Genomic DNA, 22,763 nt, shown 5'->3' on the forward strand with positions numbered 1-22,763 from the left:
GCTAACCCTAAACCTTACCCTTATCCTAACACTTACCCTTATCCTAAACCTTACCCTTTCTGCTACACTTACCCTTTGCCTAATTCTAAACCTTACCCTAACCCTCACCCTTACCTAAATCTAACCATTACCCTAACCTTCACTCTTACCCTTACCATTATACTTACTTTTACCCTTAAACTAAACCTTACCCCAACCCTTACCCTGACCCTTACATTAACCCTTACCCTAACCCTAACCCTTACTCTAACCCTAACCCTTAACCTAAACCTTACACTTAATCTTAACTTTAACCTTACCCTTAAACTAATACATACCCTTACGTTTCCCTCACCATAACCCTAAAATTAACCGTAACCATTACCCTAACACTTATCCTTACCGAACCCTAACCCTAACCCTTACTCTATCTTTTACCCTGACCCGGACCCTTAGACTTCCCCTTCCCCTTCCCCTTACTCTTCCCCTTACCCTAACCCTTACCCTTACACTTACGGTTACCATTAACCTTACCCTTACCCTAACACTTACCCTTACCCTATCCCTTACACTTATCCTTATCCATACAACTTACGCTTACCCTGACACTTAACCTTACCCTAACCCTAACCCTTACTCTTACCATTACCCTGACCCTTACCCTTACACTTACCCTTATTCTTACCCATACCATAACCCATACCCTAACACATATTTGTACCCTTAACCTTACCGTTACCCTTAACCTTACCCTTACCCTTACTCTATCCCTTACCCTTACGCTTACCCTTAACATAAACCTTACCCTTGACCTTACCCTTACCATAAGCCATACAACAACACTTACATGTACACTTACGCTTACACTTACCCTAGCAATTACTCGTAAAATTACCCTTAACCTTACCCTTACCAAACCATTACCCTTGTTCTTAACCTAACCATAAACATTAAGGATAAGCTAAAGGGTCACCCTTAAGGTTAACGTTATCCTAACTCTTACACTTAAGTGGGTAAGTGGAAGTGTAAGGGTACAGTTCAGGGTAAGCGTTAGAGTAAGGATAAGTGTTAGGGTAATGGTTAGGCTAATTTTAGGTTTAGGGTGAGGGAAACATAAGGGTAAGTATTAGGTTAAGTTTAAGGATAAGGTTAAGAGTTATGGTAAGGGTTAGGTTTAATGTAAGGGTAAGGGTTTGGGAAACGTTTAGGATAAGGGTAAGAGAAGGGATAATGGTAAGGGTCAGGATGATGTTTAGTGTAAGGGTTAGATTTAGTTAAGGGTAAGGGTTAGTGTAAGTTTAAGAGTAAGGGTAAGTGTAAGGGTATGTGTAAAAGTACGGGTAATTGTAAGGGTTAGGGTAAGGGTAAGAGTAAGGGTATTGGTAATGATAAGGGTGAGGGTTACAGTAAGGGTAAGTGTAAGGTTTAGATTTAGGCTAAGGGTAAGTGTAGCAGAAAGGGTAAGGTTTACTGTAAGGTTTAAAGTTTCGGCTTAGGTTAAGGGTAAGGGTAATTGTACGAGTAAATGCTAGGGTAAGTGTAAGCGTAAGTGTACATTTAAGTGTTGTTGTATGGCTTATGGTAAGGGTAAGGTCAAGGGTAAGGTTTATGTTAAGGGAAAGCATAAGGGTAACGGATAGAATAAGGGTAAGTGTAACGGTTAAGTGTTAGGGTAATGGTTAGGGTTAATTTTAGGATTAGGGTGAGAAAAATGTAAGGTTAAGTACTAGCTTAAGGTTAAGGGTAAGGTTAAGGTTAAGAGTAAGTGTAAGGTTTAGGTTAAGGGTTAGTGTTAATGTAAGGTTCAGGGAAAGGTTTGGGGTAAGGTTTAGGGTTAGGTTCAGCTTAAGGGTAAGGGTTGGGGTAAGGTTAAGGGTATGGATAAGGAAAAGTGTAAGGGATAGGGTAAGGGTAAGGGTTAGCGTAAGGGTAAGATTAATGGTAAAGTGTTGTTGTATGGCTTATTGTAAGGGTAAGGTTAAGTGTTAGCGTAATGGTTATGGTTAATTATAGGGTTAGGGTGAGAAAAACGTAAGGTTAAGTATTAGCTAAAGGTTAAGGGTAAGGTTAATGTTAAGAGTAAGTGTAAGGTTTAGGGTAAGGGTTAGGGTTAATGTAAGGGTCAGGGTAAGGGTTGGGGTAAGGTTTAGGGTAAGGGTTAGGTTCAGGATAAGTGTTAGGGTAAGGGTAAGGTTAAGGGTAAGGGTAATGGTATGAATAAGGGTAAGGGTAAGGGAAATGGTACGGGTCAGGGTAAGGGTTAGAGTAAGGGTTTGAGTAAGGGTAAGGGTAAGGGTTAGGATAAGTGTAAGGGTGCAAGCAAGGATTAGGGCAAGAGTAAGTGTAAGGGTAATAGAAAGGGTTAGGGTAAGTTTAAGGGTAAGGGAAAGTGTTAGGATATGTTTTAGGGGAAGCAGAAGGGTAAGGGTTAGGTTAAGTGTAAGGGGAAGGGGAAGGTAAGGGGAAGGGTTGGAGTAAGGTATAGGGTAAGGGTAAGGTTATGGTTAAAGGAAAGAGTAAGGGTAAGGAAAAAGTAAAGGTAAGGATTTGGGTAATGGTAAGGGTGAGAAGGGTTAGGGTAAGGGTTACGGTAAGGGTTAGGTAACGCAGTGTACAACCTGGGACGTCACACGCAGAGCTGCCTCTGGCAAGGTGAGTGAGGAACAGATGTAGCAGTTGTGTTGTAGGTCTCACTGTTCCTCTAAGCATCCCCTCTGTCTTTTAGAGGTGTTGTAGCTGTTTGAAGAGGGTAGATTGAAGCATCTGCCTCGGGGGCTGGTAAGCGGCAGAGGTAAGGGAGCAGATGAGAGTAACTTACCTAGTTGTGCTGTGTCTTTGGATGCTGCATCGGCCTATGTGTTTCTTTTTCTTTCACAGGTGTCTCGCACAGGCTCAAAGGAGCAAACTGCACTCTGAAGAGCTGTGTAAGAAGAGGGGCTGGTCATGAGCTGGGTTGGAGCAGAACGACCAAGTAGCACAAGGTGACTATGAAAGGTGTCCGTCTTGCTTTGCAGGTGCCGTGGCAGGCTCTCCACAGAAGTGGATAAGGATATGAGATAAGGCCAGAGAGCGACAAGGAGCGGCACGTGCAGGGATGGTTTTGAAGCGCTGCGGTGGCTTACTCTTCTGTTCATCAGGTGCCACAGGCAAGGTGGGTTGTAACATCAGTCGTTATATTTGCATGAAAGCAGTTCACTTGAATGCCACAGTGCATCTGAGTAGGGTGTTCTAGCAGAACAAGCTTGTCTGGCACAGCGGTGCCTGATGGCAGTGTGTTTCCTCAGGTGAAGAGGTGCCTGAAGCCCCATCCTATCTAGCCTTGATTCAAAGATCGAAGCCGAAATTCCTTTAAGTGGTATATTCTTTATTGCTGCGCTGGATGCACGGGGGATCTCTCCACCTATCGTGCATACCCAAAGCAGAAAGCAGTCTTGAATTTATACAATCAATCTATCAATATTCTACAAGCACCTATACATATGCATTACCTATCCCCGCCTTCCCTCGCTTCTCATGCTAATTAGCCTTTTGGCACCTTGCTCCTGCACAGAGCCTTCCAAGAATTGTGGGCAGGGGTCTTTGGGACGTGGGCAGGGGTCTTTGGGAGGAAGACCCCGAGTCTTCCTCACAGTGTACTTTTCACCTTTGGTCAGGAATCTGCTGAATTGGCATGTTTCTTAATTGCAAGAGCTGGTTGTTGCCAATTCTCCTGTTTGTTGTATCTTTATAATGAATTCCAATGTCCAGTTTCGAGAGTTATAGTCCTTACATTTGTTTCTCTGTCCGCCTGCCGCTTCCTTATCATGAGTTCCAGTGTCTTGTTTCGAGATATACAGTCCTTGTCTGGGGATTGTCCTTGCCTCCCCAATACCTCCTTAATCAATCCCCCCTTTTCTTTTCCCATGCAAATTCTTTTGCATCAGATACTTTCTTTATTTACAGTAACACAACAAAGCAGGCATCTAAACAACATGCACACAAATATTCCTAACACTACTAATACGATTAGAGCAATGAATACTTGTTTCAACCATTGGAAATTGGGCAACCAGGAGGTTAACTTAGTCCATAGTTCACTAAAACTCCATGAAAGATCATCTTTACTGATCTCATGTAGGATCCTGGTCTGCTTCCATATTTCTTCCAGGTCGGTAGAGATCCTTCCACTCTGATCTACATACATACAACAACTTGTGTTTATTACTGTACAGACTCCCCCTTGAGTGGCCAGTAACAAGTCTAGGGCCATCCGATTTTGGAATACTACCTGTGATAAACTAGGTATCTCTTCTTGTTGAGCCTTTATAGCATCCAGAATTTTGTTTTCTAACTTCTCTATAATTGCAGAAATATTAACTATTGCCTTTTCCAATTCACTCACTCCTAACCATGGGATAAACCATCGCACAAAACTATGAAAAGGGGTGTGTCTCTCTATCAATGGATTGTTAATTTTTCGTCTGATTCTCCGCATATGAGTTCTCAAGTAACCTCGAGGCACTACATCATGTACTGTCATATTGGGGACTACCGCTCCAAGAGTGCAAGTTCCCTTCCAGTTCTCAGGCAAGACCTTACGGGCTATATCATTGCATAGCCAATACCACCCTTTTCCTTCTGGAACCGTCCAGCTGGTTGAATTTGCCCAGCCGCTAGTCGTACTAATATCAATTGTTCAATTACAAGATGTCTGATTTCCCACATAAGTAGTATCCGTATTCATACAATGCTGTTTTCCTATACCCTTAGGCGGGTTACACCTTTGTACACACACATAATAGGATTCTAACGGCAAGAAGCTACTCACTTCTAGTTCCAAAACTGCTTAATATTTTCGACCCCAAGATGTGTTTTCCCACAAATTAGTCCAAGATAAGTTTGCAGGCAAGGGAATCCCAATTAACGATACACCCTTATTCCCATGCTGTGGCAGATGGGTGCATACCCAACAGTTCGTCTTATTAGTTACTTGAGAAATTGTTTGTATTAAGGTCAGGTGTAAGTTCTCATCCCAAGTTGCCCACCCCAAATCTGAGAACCGCACCCCTGCAATCATTAGGATCTGGAAAACCGTAATTTTGTTGGTCCAATTGGAGTGGTGGTCCATATCCTCGCCGGGACCTTCTTCACCCTTGAATTGTGGATCCAAGCTGCTTGCTTCTTAATCTTAATGGCGGTGTGTGTTGTCAGTAATACTTGGTGTGGTCCCATCCACTTTCCTTCCATTTTTCCTGCACGGGTTGTCCTGAAAAAGTCTTTATATATATATAATCCCCGAGCTTAAAGGGGTGGATTGGTTGATCCAACCCTCTAGCCCTGGTCCCTAAAACAAATGTATGTACTTTATTTAATTGTTTCTGAAGTTCAGTTATATAAGCATATAAATATTCTGATCCTAACTGCGTTAGGTCCTCTCCACTAAATAGAAATTGCTATGGCCTTCCATATAAGATTTTGAAGGGACTCAAATTTCCTTTTATTCTAGGTTTAACTCTAATTCCAAGTAATGCTAAAGGGAGGGATTGAGGCCATGACAAATTAGCTTCTTATCCAATTTTAGCTATTTATTGTTTAATTAAATGGTTCATTTTTTCTACCTGTCCACTTGCCTGTGGTCTATAAGGAGCATGCAGTTGCCAATCTATCTTTAGAATCTTACTTATCTGTTGTACCACTTGCGCACAAAAATGTGAAACTCTATCAGAAGACATTGCTACTAGAATCCCAAAGCATGGTATTATTTCATTTAACAAGACTTTAACCACTTCTCTTGCTTTGTTTGTTCGACAGGGAAAGGCTTCAGGCCTTCCTGAAAACGTGTCAGTCAGAACCAGTAAATAATGATACCCCCCTTTTCTAGAGAGTTCTGAAAAATCAATTTGCCACTGTTGCCCCGAATAATTTCCTTTACCGATTATTCCAAATTTTATTCTATTCTTGGTATTGGGGTTATTGTGTAAGCAAATGCTACATTGTTGAGTTACTTGTTTTATCATATCGTCCCACTAATGTCTGACTCAGGCTCTTATGCAGTGTGCCAGCTCCCCAATGCGTTTTATTGTGTTCTGTAAGAACTATGGGCCATGTCAAACTAGAGGGTATTACTATGTGGTTATCTTTTAAATATACTCATCCATCTGGTTTCATTTTACCTTTCAAATCTTCAATTAATTTTAAGTCTTCTTTTGTATAATTTGGATATAGTTTGGATTTTGGTATCAAAGACAATGCCTTCACCTCAGTTATTTCAGCTGCCTGCTTAGCCTCTGCCAATCGATTTTCCAATTTCAAAATCGGTGTTCCCCTTTTGGTGTCCCTGACAATGCATGATAGCTACCTTTTCTGGTTGTTTTACAGCCTCTAACAATTTTAAAATTTCTTCAGCATACTTTGTGTTTTCACTGAGCGGTCAGCAATCCATGTTCTTTCCAAATTGCTCCATGAGCATGTACCACGCCGAATATATATTTAGAATCTGTCCAAATATTTACCCTTTTTCCCGCTGCCAGTTCCAATGCTCTCGTGAGAGCAACTATCTCCGCCTTTTGAGCTGATGTTCCAGGGGGTAAAGGCTTAGACTCGATTACCTGCTGAGTAGTTGTTATAGCATATCCAGCTTTACGTTGTCTTTGCGTAACAAAACTGCTCCCATCCGTGAACCAAGTTTCTTCCGCGTCTTCCATGGGCTCCTCCTTAAGGTCTGGTCGGCTGGAATACACAGTCTCTAGAGTTTCTAAACAATCGTGAATCACAGCTTGTGCCGGAGCATCACTAAGAAAAGAGGCTAGATTCACAATATGAATTATCACAATTTCCACGTCGTCCTGTTCTACCAATATTGCTTGATATTTCAAAATCATCAATTCTTGTTTAAGTTGTTTAAAAACTTTTTGTGCTTCTCCAGTCCAGACTAACTTTGACTGGTTAATCTTTATCAATTCACATAGAGGCTTTACCAATAGTCCATAATTATAAATCCAAAGGCGACACCAACCTGTCATTCCTAAAAAGCTTTGTAGCTCCTTTACCATTTGAGGTTCTGGAGTCCGGCAAATGACTTCCTTATGTTCAGTTCCTAGTTCTCGTTGTCCTTCCGAAATGTCAAATCCCAGATAGGTCACACTTTGTTGAGCCAGCTGGACTTTCTGTCAAGAGACTTGATATCCATTTAAACCCAGAAAATTAAGACGACTTATAGTCCATTGAATACAACTCCCTTTAGTCTCGGTAGCTATTAAGAGATCATCTACATATTGTAACAAAGCCCCTTCAGTGTCCGGAGGTATCCATGTTTCAAGTTCCCTTGATAATTGGTTTCCAAAAATAGTGGGGCTATTCTTGAATCCTTGAGGTAGTAATGTCCACGTAAGCTGCGTCTTTCTGCCTGAATCGGGATTTTCCCATTCAAAGGCGAATAGGTTTTTGCTTTCTGTGGCTAAGCCTAGGCAGAAGAAGGCATCTTTTAAATCCAGTACGGTAAACCAGACTTGACTATTCTTTAATTTAGTCAGCAAAGTATAAGGGTTTGCCACTACTGGATGTATATCTGTGGAGGAATGGTTAAGCGAAGTAGGCCATGTGAACATTGCACAGCTAGGAGGCCGCAAGTTAACAAAGTATCGAACACAGCTCAAATGAGCCTGAGAAAGTACGTAAATAAGCCTGAGAAAATACGTGAATGCGGCCTGGGAAGGAATGTAAGTTCTGGGAGGTTTTAGGGAGGTTTCAGGGAGGTTTCAGGTACAAGAACATGATATCTGTTGGTATGCTGGGAAAGTACTAACTGTGTTACTTTGGTGGGAAACTAGCTGATAGAATAGAGAAATGCACTAACCAATCATGAGCTTAGCTTTTGCAATATGTATGAGCTAATTATATTGAATTAGATAAAAGACGACTGAGCTATCCAATAAATCGAAGTTCACTGATCACTCATATTGAGCGTCTGTGTCTTCCTTCCGTCGACAACAAATGTCCTCGCAACATATATCCTCAGTGATTTTATTTATGGCCCTCAAATCCTGAACTAGCCTATAGCTTTTTCATCTGCCTTTTTAATTGGCAATATGGGTGCATTGTATTCTGATTCGCATTCAATCAATAATCCATACTGTAAAAATTGATCAATTATCTCTTTAATTCCTTTCCTATCTTCTATCCTCAAAGGATATTACTTAACCTTAACGGGTTTCTGTCCTGGCTTTAATTTAATAATCATTAAGGTCTTGCGCCTGCGCAGAGCCTTCCAAGAATTGTGGGCAGGGGTCTTTGGGACGTGGGCAGGGGTCTTTGGGAGGAAGACCCCGAGTCTTCCTCACAGTGTACTTTTCACCTTTGGTCAGGAATCTGCTGAATTGGCATGTTTCTTAATTGCAAGAGCTGGTTGTTGCTAATTCTCCCGTTTGTTGTATCTTTATAATGAATTCCAATGTCCAGTTTCGAGAGTTATAGTCCTTACATTCGTTTCTCTGTCCGCCTGCCGCTTCCTTATCATGAGTTCCAGTGTCTTGTTTCGAGATATACAGTCCTTGTCTGGGGATTGTCCTTGCCTCCCCAATACCTCCTTAATCAGCCTGCACACAATTATCTGAGAATGAAAGCTGCTTTCCAGTAATTCAGAAAGCCAAGTTACGTCTCAGCCTTGAGCATCTCGGGCTTTTGGGCCTGTCTGTAACATTTGGCACCAGCACTAATACTTTTTTTGGCATATGTTTAGCGTTTGGGGCCTGTGTCTGGGATTTGGGCCCTGTCTCGAACCACTGGGGCTTTGTCCTGGGTTTTGGAGCCTGCCTCTAGAGTTCAGGGCCTGTGATTAGGCTTTTGGGGTCTGTGTCTGGGGGCCGGTATCTGGGGGCAAGGGGGGAGCTGCTTGTAGACCCTTGGGGCCGGCATTGAGGGGGTTGGGAGCTGACTCTACACCTTTGGGGCCTGCTTCTGGGGGCGGCGGGGGGGTTGAGACCTGCATCTGGGGGAGGGGTGGGAGCTCTTTGTATTCCTTTGGAGCCTGTGTCGGGGGGCGGGGGGGGGGGGGGGGGGGGAAGGGGAGGGTTGGTTGGGAGGTGCTTGTACACTGTTGGAGCCTGGGTTGAGGGAGGAGGTTTGGAGCTGCTTCTACACCTTTGGGCCTGGCATCGGGGGTAGGGGGTTGGGTGCTGGTTGTAGGGGCCTGTGTTTGGGGGGGGGGGCTTGGGACCTGCGTCTGGGGGAGGGGTGGGAGCTGCTTGTACACCTTTGGGGCCTGCATGTGTGGGGGGTCAGGGCCTGTGTCTAGCGGGCTGGGAACTGCTTGTACAATGTAGGAATCTGTTTCTGCAGGGTGGCTGGGAGCTGTTTGTACAACTTTGGGGCCAGCATCTGGGGGTGGCTGGGAGCTGCCTGTACACTGTAGGGGCCTGTGTTTGTGGGGGCCTTGGGGGCCTCCCTCGCGGGGGGGGGGGAGGAGGGTTGGGAACTGCTTGTATAGGGTAGGGGGCCTGCCTGGCAGGGGTTGGGAGCTGCTTGTAGAATTTGGGTCGCTGTGTCTGGGGGGGCGGTTGGGGCCTGTGTCTCAGGGGTGTTGGGAACTGGTTGTACACCTTTGGGTCCTGTCTCTGGGGGGGGAGCTACTTGTACCCTTACCATAAGCCGTACTCTAACACATACTTCTACCAGTACCCTTACCCTTACCGTAACCCTTACCTTTACCCTTAATCTTACCCTTACCAAAGCATTACCCTTACCCTTAACGTAAGCCTAAACCTTAACCTTATCCTTACACTTACACTTACCGTAACCCTTACCCTTTCTGCTACACTTACCCTTAGCCTAAATCTAAACCTTACACTTACCCTAACCCTAACACTTACCCTTACCATTACCCATATACTTACTCTTACCCTAACCCTAAATCTTACCCAAACACTTACCCTGACCCTTACATTAACCCTAAACCGTACCCTAAAACTTACACTTACTCTTAACCTTAACCTTACGCTTAACCTTAACCTACTACTTACCCTTTCTTATCCATCACCATACACCTAAAATTAACCCTAACCATTACCCTAACACTTACCCTTACCCTAACCCAAACCCTAATCCTAACTCTAAACCTTACCCTGACTTGTACACTTATCCTTATCCTTACACTTACCCTAACACTTACCCTTACACTTATCCTTATACATATAACTTACCCTTACCCTAAACCTTAACCTTAACCTAACTCTAACCCTAAACCTTACCTTAACCCTTACCCTGACCCTTACATTAACCCTTACCCTTACCCTAAAACTTACACTTACTCTTAACCTTAACCTTACCCTTAACCTTAACCTAATACTTACCCTTCCGTTTCCCTCACCCTAACCCTAAAATTAACCCTAACCATTACCCTAACACCTACCCTTACCCTAACCCTTACTCTAACCCTTACAATGACCCGTACCCTTACACATACACTTACACTTACTCTTACCCTAAACCTTACCCTTACCATAAGCCATATTCTAACAAATTCTACCCGTACCCTTACCCTTACCGTAATCCTTACCCTTTATGTTACCCTAAACCTTACCCTTACCCTAACACTTACCCTTATCGTAAACCTTACCCTTTCTGCTACATTTACCATTAGCCTAAATCTAAACCTTACACTTACCCTTACCTTAACCCAATACTTACCCTTACGTTTCCCTCACCCTAACCCTAAAATTAACCCTAACCATTATTCTAACACTTACCCTTACCCTATCCCTTACACTTTTCCTTATCCATACCCTTAACCTTACCCCAACCCTTACCCTTAAGCTGAACCTAACCCTAAACCTTACCCCAAACCTTTCCCTGAACCTTACATTAACCCTAACCCTTAACCTAAACCTTACACTTACTCTTAACCTTAACCTTACCCTTAACCTTAAGCTAGTACTTAACCTTACATTTTTCTCACCCTAATCCTAAAATTAACCCTAACCATTACCCTAACACTTAACCGTTACACTTACCCTTATTCTATCCGTTACTCTTACACTTTCCCTTAACATAAACCTTACCCTTGACCTTACCCTTACCATAAGCCATACATCAACACTTACATGTACACTTACGCTTACACTTATCCTAGTAATTACTCGTACAATTACTCTTAACCTAACCATAAACATTAAGGATAAGCTTAAGGGTCACCCTTAAGGTTAACGTTATCCTAACACTTACACTTAAGTTCAGGGTAAGGGTTAGAGTAAGGGTAAGTGTTAGGGTAATGGTTAGGCTAATTTTAGGTTTAGGGTGAGGGAAACGGAAGGGTAAGTATTAGGTTAAGTTTAAGGATAAGGTTAAGAGTTATGGTAAGGGTTAGGTTTAATGTAAGGGTAAGGGTTTGGGAAATGTTTAGGATAAGGGTAAGAGAAGGGATAATGGTAAGGATAAGGATGATGTTTAGTGTAAGGGTTAGATTTAGTTAAGGGTAAGGGTTAGTGTAAGTTTAAGAGTAAGGGTAAGTGTAAGGGTATGTGTAAAAGTACGGGTAATTGTAAGGGTTAGAGTAAGGGTTAGGGTAAGGGTAAGTGTTAGGGTAATGGTTAGGGTTAATTTTAGGGTTAGGGTGAGGGAAACGTAAGAGTAAGTATTAGGTTACAGCTAAGGTTAAGGTTAAGAGTAAGTGTAAGGTTTAGTGTAAGGATTAGGGTTAATGTAAGGGTCAAGGTAAGGGTTGGGGTAAAGGTTTAGGTAAAGGGTAAAAATATGTATATTGTAAGGGTGAGGGGTTAGGGTAATGGTTAGATTTTAGTTAGATTTAGGTAAGGGTGAGGGTTCGGGTAAGGTTTAGAATTAGGCAAAGGGTAAGTGTAGCAGAAAGGGTAAGGTTTAGGATAAGGGTAAGTGTTAGGATAAGGGTAAGGTTTAGGGTTAGCTTAATAGTAAGGTTAAGGGTAATTGTATGAGTAATTGCTAGGGTAAGTGCAAGCGTAAGTGTACATGTAAGTGTTGTTGTATGGCTTATGGTAAGGGTAAGGTCAAGGGTAAGGTTTATGTTAAGGGTAAGCGTAAGGGTAACAGATAGAGCAAGGGTAAGGGTAAGGTTAAGGGTAACGGTAAGGTTAAGGGTACAAATATGTGTTAGGGTATGGGTAAGAATTAGGGTAAGTATAAGGGCAAGGGTAAGGGTAAGGGTACAGGTCAGGGTAAGGGTTAGAGTAAGGGTTAGGGTTAGGGTTAGGGTAAGGTTAAATGTTAGGGTAATGGTTAGGGTTAGTTTTAGGGTTAAAGTCAGGAAAACGTATGCGTAAGTATTAGGTGAATGTTAAGGGTAAGGTTAAGGTTAAGAGTAAGTGTAAGTTTTAGGGTAAGGGTTAGGGTTAATGTAAGGGTCAGGGTAAGGGTTGGGGTAAGGTTTAGGGTAAGGGTTAGGTTAAGGATAAATGTTAGGGTAAGGGTAAGGTTAATGGTAACCGTAAGTGTAAAGGTAAGGGTTACGGTAAGGGTAAGAATAAGGGTATGGGTAATGGTAAGGGTGAGGGTTAGGCTAAGGGTAAGTGTAAGGTTTAGATTTCGGCTAAGGGTAAGTGTAGCAGAAAGGGTAAGCTTTAAAGTAAGGTTTAAGGTTTAGGCTTAGGTTAAGGGTAAGGGTAAGGGTACGGGTCAGGGTAAGGGTTAGAGTAAGGGTTTGAGTATGGGTAAGGGTAAGGGTTAGGATAAGTGTAAGGGTGCAAGCAAGGATTAGGGCAAGAGTAAGTGTAAGGGTAATAGAAAGGGTTAGGGTAAGTGTAAGGGTAAGGGAATGTGTTAGGATATGTTTTAGGGGAAGCAGAAGGGTAAGGGTTAGGTTAAGTGTAAGGGGAAGGGGAAGGTAAGGGGAAGGGTTGGAGTAAGGTATAGGGTAAGGGTAAGGTTATGGTTAAAGGAAAGAGTAAGGGTAAGGAAAAAGTAAAGGTAAGGATTTGGGTAATGGTAAGGGTGAGAAGGGTTAGGGTAAGGGTTACGGTAAGGGTTAGGTAACGCAGTGTACAACCTGGGACGTCACACGCAGAGCTGCCTCTGGCAAGGTGAGTGAGGAACAGATGTAGCAGTTGTTGTGTTGTAGGTCTCACTGTTCCTCTAGGCATCCCCTCTTTGTCTTTTAGAGGTGTTGTAACTGTTTGAAGAGGGTAGATTGAAGCATCTGCCTCGGGGGCTGGTAAGCGGCAGAGGTAAGAGAGCAGATGAGAGTAACTTACCTAGTTGTGCTGTGTCTTTGGATGCTGCATCGGCCTATGCGTTTCTTTTTCTTTCACAGGTGTCTCGCACAGGCTCAAAGGAGCAAACTGCACTCTGAAGAGCTGTGTAAGAAGAGGGGCTGGTCATGAGCTGGGTTGGAGCAGAACGACCAAGTAGCACAAGGTGACTATGAAAGGTGTCCGTCTTGCTTTGCAGGTGCCGTGGCAGGCTCTCCACAGAAGTGGATAAGGATATGAGATAAGGCCAGAGAGCGACAAGGAGCGGCACGTGCAGGGATGGTTTTGAAGCGCTGCGGTGGCTTACTCTTCTGTTCATCAGGTGCCACAGGCAAGGTGGGTTGTAACATCAGTCGTTATATTTGCATGAAAGCAGTTCACTTGAATGCCACAGTGCATCTGAGTAGGGTGTTCTAGCAGAACAAGCTTGTCTGGCACAGCGGTGCCTGATGGCAGTGTGTTTCCTCAGGTGAAGAGGTGCCTGAAGCCCCATCCTATCTAGCCTGCACACAATTATCTGAGAATGAAAGCTGCTTTCCAGTAATTCAGAAAGCCAAGTTACGTCTCAGCCTTGAGCATCTCGGGCTTTTGGGCCTGTCTGTAACATTTGGCACCAGCACTAATACTTTTTTTGGCATATGTTTAGCGTTTGGGGCCTGTGTCTGGGATTTGGGCCCTGTCTCGAACCACTGGGGCTTTGTCCTGGGTTTTGGAGCCTGCCTCTAGAGTTCAGGGCCTGTGATTAGGCTTTTGGGGTCTGTGTCTGGGGGCCGGTATCTGGGGGCAAGGGGGGAGCTGCTTGTAGACCCTAGGGGCCGGCATTGAGGGGGTTGGGAGCTGACTCTACACCTTTGGGGCCTGCTTCTGGGGGCGGGGGGGGGTTGAGACCAGCATCTGGGGGAGGGGTGGGAGCTCTTTGTATTCCTTTGGAGCCTGTGTCGGGGGGCGGGGGGGGGGGGGGGGGGAAGGGGAGGGTTGGTTGGGAGGTGCTTGTACACTGTTGGAGCCTGGGTTGAGGGAGGAGGTTTGGAGCTGCTTCTACACCTTTGGGCCTGGCATCGGGGGTAGGGGGTTGGGTGCTGGTTGTAGGGGCCTGTGTTTGGGGGGGGGGGCTTGGGACCTGCGTCTGGGGGAGGGGTGGGAGCTGCTTGTACACCTTTGGGGCCTGCATGTGTGGGGGGTCAGGGCCTGTGTCTAGCGGGCTGGGAACTGCTTGTACAATGTAGGAATCTGTTTCTGCAGGGTGGCTGGGAGCTGTTTGTACAACTTTGGGGCCAGCATCTGGGGGTGGCTGGGAGCTGCCTGTACACTGTAGGGGCCTGTGTTTGTGGGGGGCTTGGGGGCCTCCCTCGGGGGGGGGGGGGGGGAGGATTGGGAGCTGCTTGTATAGGGTAGGGGGCCTGCCTGGCAGGGGTTGGGAGCTGCTTGTAGAATTTGGGTCGCTGTGTCTGGGGGGGGGGGTTGGGGCCTGTGTCTCAGGGGTGTTGGGAACTGGTTGTACACCTTTGGGTCCTGTCTCAGGGGGGGAGCTACTTGTACACTTTTGGGGTCTGTATTTGAGGGGGGTTGGGAGCTGCTTGTGCACTTTTGGACCTATGTTTAGGCTGGTTGGGAGTTGCTCATGCATTCTAGGTGCCTCCCTTTTGAGAAGGGTTGGGGCCTGCATCTGTGGGTGGTTGGGAGCTGCTTGTACACTATAGGGGCCATGGTGTTGGAGGGGGGTCTGGGCTGTTTATACACCTTTGTGGCCTGTGTTTGGGGGGGGTGGGGTGGGCCTGTGCCTGGGGAAGTTGGGAGCTGTTTGTTCACTCTAGGAGCCTCCATTTGGGGGTCTTTGGGGCCTCCCTTTGAGGGGGAGGGAGTTGGGAGTTGGTTGTACACCTCCGCATCCCGTGTCTTGGGGGGGGTGGGGGGAGTGGGACCGGTCTCTGAAGGGGCGGGTTGTGAGCTGCTTGTACACCTGTGTCGGGGGGAGGGTAGGGGGGTTGGCGGGGGTCGGGTCCGGGTCTTGGGCCAGTGTCTGGGTGGAGTCCAGTTCTTGGGAGGGGGTGGTGGGGTAGGAGCTGCTTGTGGGCAGTTGGGGTCTGCATCTGGGTGTGGTTGGTGCCTGCTTCTGTTGGCAGTTTGGGGCCTGCTTGTAGACTTGTGCAGCCTGGGTTTGGGGGCTTTTCTGTAACGTTTGGGGCCTGCATTTTTGCTTTGGGATGCATCTTGAGCTTTTGAGGCCTAGCAGTAGCATTTGGGGCCTGCATCTGGGGCTTTTCTGTAGCATTTTGGTTGCGTATTTGTGATTTGGGGCCTGTATCGTGGGTTTTGCCTTTTTTGTAGTTTCCATCTTTGTGTGTGTGTGTTTCGTTGTTGGTTGTCTGGGGTTAGGGGCAGTTTGGGGTTTGGATTAAGGTCAGTGTCATTAGCGTTAGGGGGTTGATAATAAGGGTTAGGGTTGTGGTTAGAGTTGTTAGGTTTAAGGGGAATAAGGATTTCAGGGTAAGGGGATCAAGGTTGTGGGAATAAAAATGTTGTTTTTGCGCAGTTACATCCTGTAGAGGGAAGGAAGGTGGTATTGAGATATGCTTGCAGTGATAAGACAGCTTAACAGTGTGAAATGAGTTCATCTGATTCGTGTCAATATGGAACAATGCTAGGGCCGCATGATATGATGAAAAGTCTGAGAAAACCAGAGTGGTTAATATATATAGTTCTTGAATCTTGCAAAGGAATGGTCCATCAATTCGGGTCAATAGGGGATAAGAGAACAAAGGGGTTTCAGAATAACTGCTAACTATTACAACTGTTGCATGGGACACTATGCAAGTGTCTGCCATCCAGCCAAGATGGACAAAGGAGATGGACAAGAGAAAAGCCTGGGAGGAAGACTACGAGCCTTCAGTACGAGCGGCCCCCAGAGGGACCACCGGAGACTGATAACGCCTGCACCAGTGGGAGGGTTTGGATTCTGGGAACTAATTAGAATAACCCTGCCTTTTGTAGAAGTAGTAATGAATATGTATTAGCCTAGCAGCATAAAAACCAGCCGCCTGATGTAACTTGTGTGCGTCTTGGTGGAGCAGAGACTCCTGGCGCACCCAGCGCTGCTTGCTTACCTCTATTCATTTAATAAATTGTAAATTTCAATTGCAATCCTATTTGGGACCCAGTCATTTATTACAAGTGGGCGCTCGTCCGGGAGGGCTTTGGTTCCTGATTTCTGGTTTGATCTAGGAGAGGCACCCCCACCATTTGGTGGCTGCTGTTTGAGTCAGGTCGGAACTAATGGCATCTTGAACCTGAATAAAGGTAAGCAACGTTTCTGATTCTTTTTTTCAGCTCCCTTGCCAGCTGCAGCACTATATTTTGCCCGTAACTGTGTGTGTGAAGATCCGAACGAAGATGACGGAGTCGTAAGCATTTAAAGCGTATACCGTTCGGTTGGGTGGGGTTCGGTTGCCTGTGTGTGTAAGAGTGTGACTGAGATGGAACTTAGTTCCGAAGCGATTGTGAAGGTCTTCTAACCGCGTTTTCAATCTCCCACGAGGGACGTGGCCGGTGAAGGACCGAAGGGATTCCTATAGGATTTGTGGGTGTGTGATAGGTCCTCGACCCCCTGCAAGACACTCTTACTAAGGTAACCAAGGGCTGTGGGAATTGCCAGAGTAAAATTCCTAGATGGGTCAGACAAAATCGAAGACCAGAGACCAGAAGAAAGGGAGAAATTACCAGTCATACCACCAGAAAGTCCATTAGGAATAACGATTCGAAATTGGAATGATAGGGACCCCAGAAAAGGAAAAAGTAAATTAAAAATGGTCCAGTATCGTGTGACAGAATGGCCAAAGGAGCCTTTAAGACTACATGTCTTTTGGCCTGTTTTTGGATCCTTCGAAGACTGGATTTGCCAGGCCTTAAATATCCATGTTAATTCAAAGGAACCTTTTAGCCAGGAAGAAAGTGATTATGCAGGATTATGGATCAGGAGGACTTCACGTCCTTTTCCAGCCTCAATATTTACACTAAAAGCAGGTAAGAAATTTGAAGAACAAGAAGAACATGAAAAAGAAAAAGAAGATAAACGTGAGCCGTTGGATAAGCTACCACCTCCATATCCTAACAATCCACCCCCGGCGGCTCCCCCTCCGGTGGCTGTGGTATCGCCACCAGTACCACCGTTGCCCCAGCTTCCACCACCAACAGCACCAGAATTAGACCGACCTCCGGCCGCATGCAGGAGAAGTAGGACGGATGTATCTGAGAGGGCTTCTCTATATCCCTTAAGGGAGGTAACTGGTGTATAACTGGTGCGCGTCTTGGTGGAGCAGAGACTCCCGGCGTACCCAGCACTGTTTGCTTACCTCTATTCATTCAGTGAATTGTAAACTTTGATTGTAATCCTATTTGGGACTTTTATTTATTATAACAGACAACCTTGTAAAACGCAGACAACCAGAATCCTTACAGCAATTAGGTGGAAATCACGGCGTAAGAAACATTACCACCTCAAAGAGTAAAAACCTCAAAAGAAATGTGACTTGTAACAGGCCAGCAGCTGTGTATTTTCTGTGAAGCACCAGCTAGATTGTGAACCTTGAATAGCACAGTTAAAGGGGAAACAGGGGAGGGTCGGGAGGGTCCCGGTCCTCAGCAGAAAAAAAAAGTGTATAAACTGTGTATGGAATTAGTAGGCACCCTCCTGCTTGTGGGACACCCGCCATTGTAATCTCGAATAATAATGCTACTGTACTGAGATCCTCGACTCAGCCTATGCTATTTGCTACAGATTGATTCAGGGTTTTAAGGTTTCAGGGATTGGGCACTAGGGTTGGGTTGCAGGGTAAGAGGTTTCAGGGTTTATGTTTAGGATTTTAAGGTTTTTAGGGTTGGAGTTTTAACGGTTAGGGTTTTAAGGATTTGGGGGTTAGGGTTTTAAGGGTTTCAGGGTTAGCGTGTTAGGGTATTAGAGTTTTTTGGGTTGTAGTGTTGATATGTTTTTTAGGGTTAGAGTCTTAAGGTTTTATTTTTGGTCAGTTATTTACGGTTAGGGTTTTAAGATCTTTTTTTTTTTTTTTTTTTTTTTTTTTTTTTTTTCAGGTTAGGTTCTCCAGGTCCAGGGTTTTGAGTATCCTAATTTTGGGGGTTTGGATTTTGAGCATCTTAATTTTTGGGGTTAGGCTTTTGTGTGCCCTAATTTTTTGGGATCGGCTTTCAAGCATCCTAAGTAGTTGGGTTAGGGTTTTGAGCATCTTAATATTTTGGGTCTGGGTAATGAGCATCCTCAGTTTTCAGGATAGGGTTTTGAGCATCTTAATGTTTCCAGGATAGGGTTTGGAGCGTCCTAATGTTTTGGGTTGGGGCTTTGAGCGTCCTAATGTTTTTGGGTTAGGGTTTGGAGCGTCCTAAATTTTGAGGATAGGGTTCTGAGCATCTCAGTGTTTCCAGGATAGGGTTTTGAGCGTCCTAAGTATTTGGGATAGGTCTTTGAGCTTCCTAATGTTTTCCGGATAGGGTTTGGAGCATCTTAATGTTTTGGGTTTGGGTTTTGAGCGTCCGAATGTTTTGGGTTAGGGCTTGGAGCATCCTAATGATTTTGGGTTAGGGCTTTGAGCGTCCTGTTTTCGGGATAGGGTTTTGAGCGTCCAAAGTTTTTGGGTTTGGGTTTTGAGCGTCCAAAGTGTTATAAGTTGCCCCCTTAATTAATTTTCAGAGAGCATTGTATTAATCATAGAAAGGAATTTATTGAGTAAGCAAACATCAAGCAAAACAGCACTGGGCAGCCGGGGAGTCTCAGCTCCGCCAACGGCACGCACCTCACCCCTGCCAGGGTCCCTTTTTATACCTTGCTAATTCTGGGATTACTCAGCACATCCTGGTATATTCTGCGACTGCGCGCACTGTTGCTATGTTCCCTCAACATAACCCTAAAATTAACCGTAACCATTACCCTAACACTTATCCTTACCTAACCCTAATCCTAACCCTTAGTCTAACTTTTAACCCTGACCCATAACCTTAGACTTCCCCTACCCTTACCCTTACTCTTCCCCTTACCCTAACCCTTACCCTTACACTTACGGTTACCATTAACCTTACCCTTACCCGAACACTTACCCTTACCCTATCCCTTACACTAATCCTTATCCATACAACTTCCGCTTACCCTAACACTTAACCTTAACCTAACCCTAACCCTAAACCTTACCTGAACCCTTACCCTGACCCTTACATTAACCCTAACCCTAAAACTTAACCTTAACCTTACCCTTAACCTTAACCTAATACTTACCCTTACTTTTCCCTCACCCTAACCCTAAAATTAACCCTAACCATTACCCCAACACTTACCCTTACCCTAACCCTTACCCTTACCATAACCCATACTCTAACACATACTTCTACCCGTACCCGTACCCTTACCGTAACCCTTACCCTTACCGTTACCGTAACCCTTACCCTTACCCTATCCCTTACCCTTAACCTAACCCTAAACCTTACCCTTATCCTAACACTTACCCTTACCGTAAACCTTACCCTTTCTGCTACACTTACCCTTAGCCTAAATCTAAACCTTACACTTACCCTTAGCCTAACCCTCGCCCTTACCATTACCCATACCCTTATTCTTACCCTTACCGTAACCCTACGGTTACCATTAACCTTACCCTTACCCTAACACTTATCCTGAACCTAACCCTTACCCTAAACCTTACCCCAACCCTTACCCTGACCCTTGCATTAACCCTAACCTCTACCCTAAACCTTACACTTACTTTTAACCTTAACCTTACCCTTAACATTAACCTAATACTTACGCATACATTTTCCTGACTTTAACCCTAAAACTAACCCTTACCCTAACCCTTACACTTACCCTAACCCTAACCCTAACCCTTACTCTAACCCTTACCCTGACCTGTACCCTTACACTTACCCTTACCCTTATACTCACCCTAATTCTTACCCATACCATAACCCATACCCTAACACATATTTGTACCCTTAACCTTACCCTTACCCTTACTCTATCTGTTACCCTTACACTTACCCTTAACATAAACCTTACCCTTGACCTTACCCTTACCATAAGCCCTACAACAACACTTACATGTACACTTACGCTTACACTTACCCTAGCAATTACTCGTACAATTACCCTTACCCTTACCCTTAACCTAAGCCGAAACCTTAAACCTTACAGTAAACCTTACCCTTTCTGCTACACTTACCCTTAGCCTAAATCTAAACCTTACACTTACCCTTACTGTAACCCTCACCCTTACTGTTGCCAATACCCTTACTCTTACCCTTACCCTAACCCTTCTCCTTACACTTACTGTTACCTTTAACATTACCCTTACCCTAACACTTACACTTATCCTTATCCATACCCTTACCCTTACCCTAATCCTTACCCTTAACCTAACCCTAACCCTAAACCTTACCCCAGCCCTTACCCTGACCCTTACATTAACCCTAACCCTTACCCTAAAACTTACACTTACTCTTAACCTTAACCTTACCCTTAACTATTACCCTAACACTTACCCTTATGTTTCCCTCACCCTAACCCTAAAATTAACCCTAACCATTACCCTAACACTTACCCTTACCATAACCCATACCCTAACACGTACTTGTAGCCTTAACTTTACCATTCCCCTTACCCTTACCTTTACTGTCTCCGTTACCCTTACACTTACACTTAACATAAACCTTAAAGTTAACCTAACCCTTGTTATAAATGGCTCAGGATTCAAATTAGGATTAAATAAAAAAATAGGATTTATTGAAAGAATATAAAGGAATAGAGGTAAGCAAACAGCGCTGGGTGCACCGGGAGTCTCCGCTCCACCAGGACGCACACCAGTTACATCAAGCAGCTGATTTTTATGCTCCTAGACTAATACATATTCATTACTACTTCTAAAAAAAATAGATTATTAGAATTAGCTTCCGGGGTGCAGTCCCTCCTACTGGAGCATGCGCAGTCTCCTCTGGGGTCTCTTCTGGGGGTCTCTAGGGGTCTTTCATGCTGAAGGCTCGTAGTCTTCCTCTCCCCCTTTGTACTTACTTGGCACCATACCAAGTTTATAGAACATTCTCTTCAAGACTTGTCTCCCAGCCGTCCTTCAGCTTCTTTTTCCTTCCTCTTAATCTCTCGGCCCCCCTAACCAGATACCAAAGATCCGCATAGTATCCCATAACAGTCACTAGTTGTTATCAGTTGTTCTGAAACTCCCAGACATCAAACACAAACAGCTTCATGAGTAATTAAAACATTCTTCCCCAGCCATTCACAGACACATCTATAGCAGTGTTAGAAATAGAAGTCCGGAATAACAAAAGCAAACAGGTTCATAAATTTAAGGAGTGATAAATTGACTAGAATGAGGGGGAGACTGGGACACACTGCAGCTGTGGTTCAAGAATTAAATTGCCAGTGCAGGGCCCAGAGGCAGACAGGATTCAAACAGAATTGTTCTTTATGGACACGAATTGTTAAAACATTCCTCACAATCCCTTATCTTCTTTTTAACATCCCCAATTCGTGTCTCTTCTGTTATTAATAATTGGATTTCATCAGTTTGTTCTTGGAGGGTCCAATTCTTAAGCATCATAATTGACATATTCCCTTCTTTTTTTAATGAAGTTATTACAAATGTACTATTTATCACCCGGTGTATTAATAATGTAAGACAAGGTATCATACAAGGTACAAATAATAACGTAATTACACCACATAACAATAAAAATAACACTCTTTTGACCCATGGTCCACCAGGCAGCCATGAAAATAAATCCCATTCCATATCCTTCCAGGTTTGTGTTTGCTCGCTCACCTCCCCCCTCCTTCTCTGGGATGGGAGAGAGAAATGGGAAAGTGAAGCCTGTGAGTTGAGTTAAAAACAAGAAGATAATAACAATAATGATGATAATAGTACTACTAGTAATAATGTGTACGAAACAAGTGATGCACAATGCAATTGCTCACCACCTGCTGTCCGATGCCCAACCTTACCCCGAGCAGTCCGGCCCTCCTCCCAGCCTGCCTGCTGGCAGGACAGTGAGAAGCTGAATTTGGCTTGGTCCTTGGCTTGGTGTAAGCACTGCTCTGTAACAATTAAAAACAATTAAAACATCAGCATATTATTAACATTCTTCTCATCCTAAACCAGAACATAACATTCTATCAGTTACTAGGAAGAAACACCTTTTCATCAATCTTTAAACAGTAATTACTAAAGTTAATTTTTCCACAGACTTCTCCTTCTTGTGCTAGCAAACAATCCAAAGCTAGGCAATTTTGATACAAAGCAGTTCTCATCTTTATAACTCATTTAGATCAGTTCTCATCATTTATAACTATTTCTATTACAGCTAATAACCTAATTATTCTATTAAGTATATATACTGAGGTCCTATAGCCCCAGGATCTGTCTTCTGCCCATGTAGCTGGATCATAATAGGCAAACGCCTTCAGGGTCGATTCAGACTTGTGTTACCGTTCGGCCTGTCAGGGTGATCCAGCTCCTGTAAAACGAATCACAATTTTATATAGGTTTAAAAAAGAGGTTTTTTATGTTATTTTCTCGGGACAAC

This window comes from Aythya marila (genome assembly GCF_965140915.1).
Source record: "Aythya marila genome assembly, contig: HAP1_HAP1_SCAFFOLD_348, whole genome shotgun sequence".
In the NCBI taxonomy this organism is placed as follows: Eukaryota; Metazoa; Chordata; class Aves; order Anseriformes; family Anatidae; genus Aythya; species Aythya marila.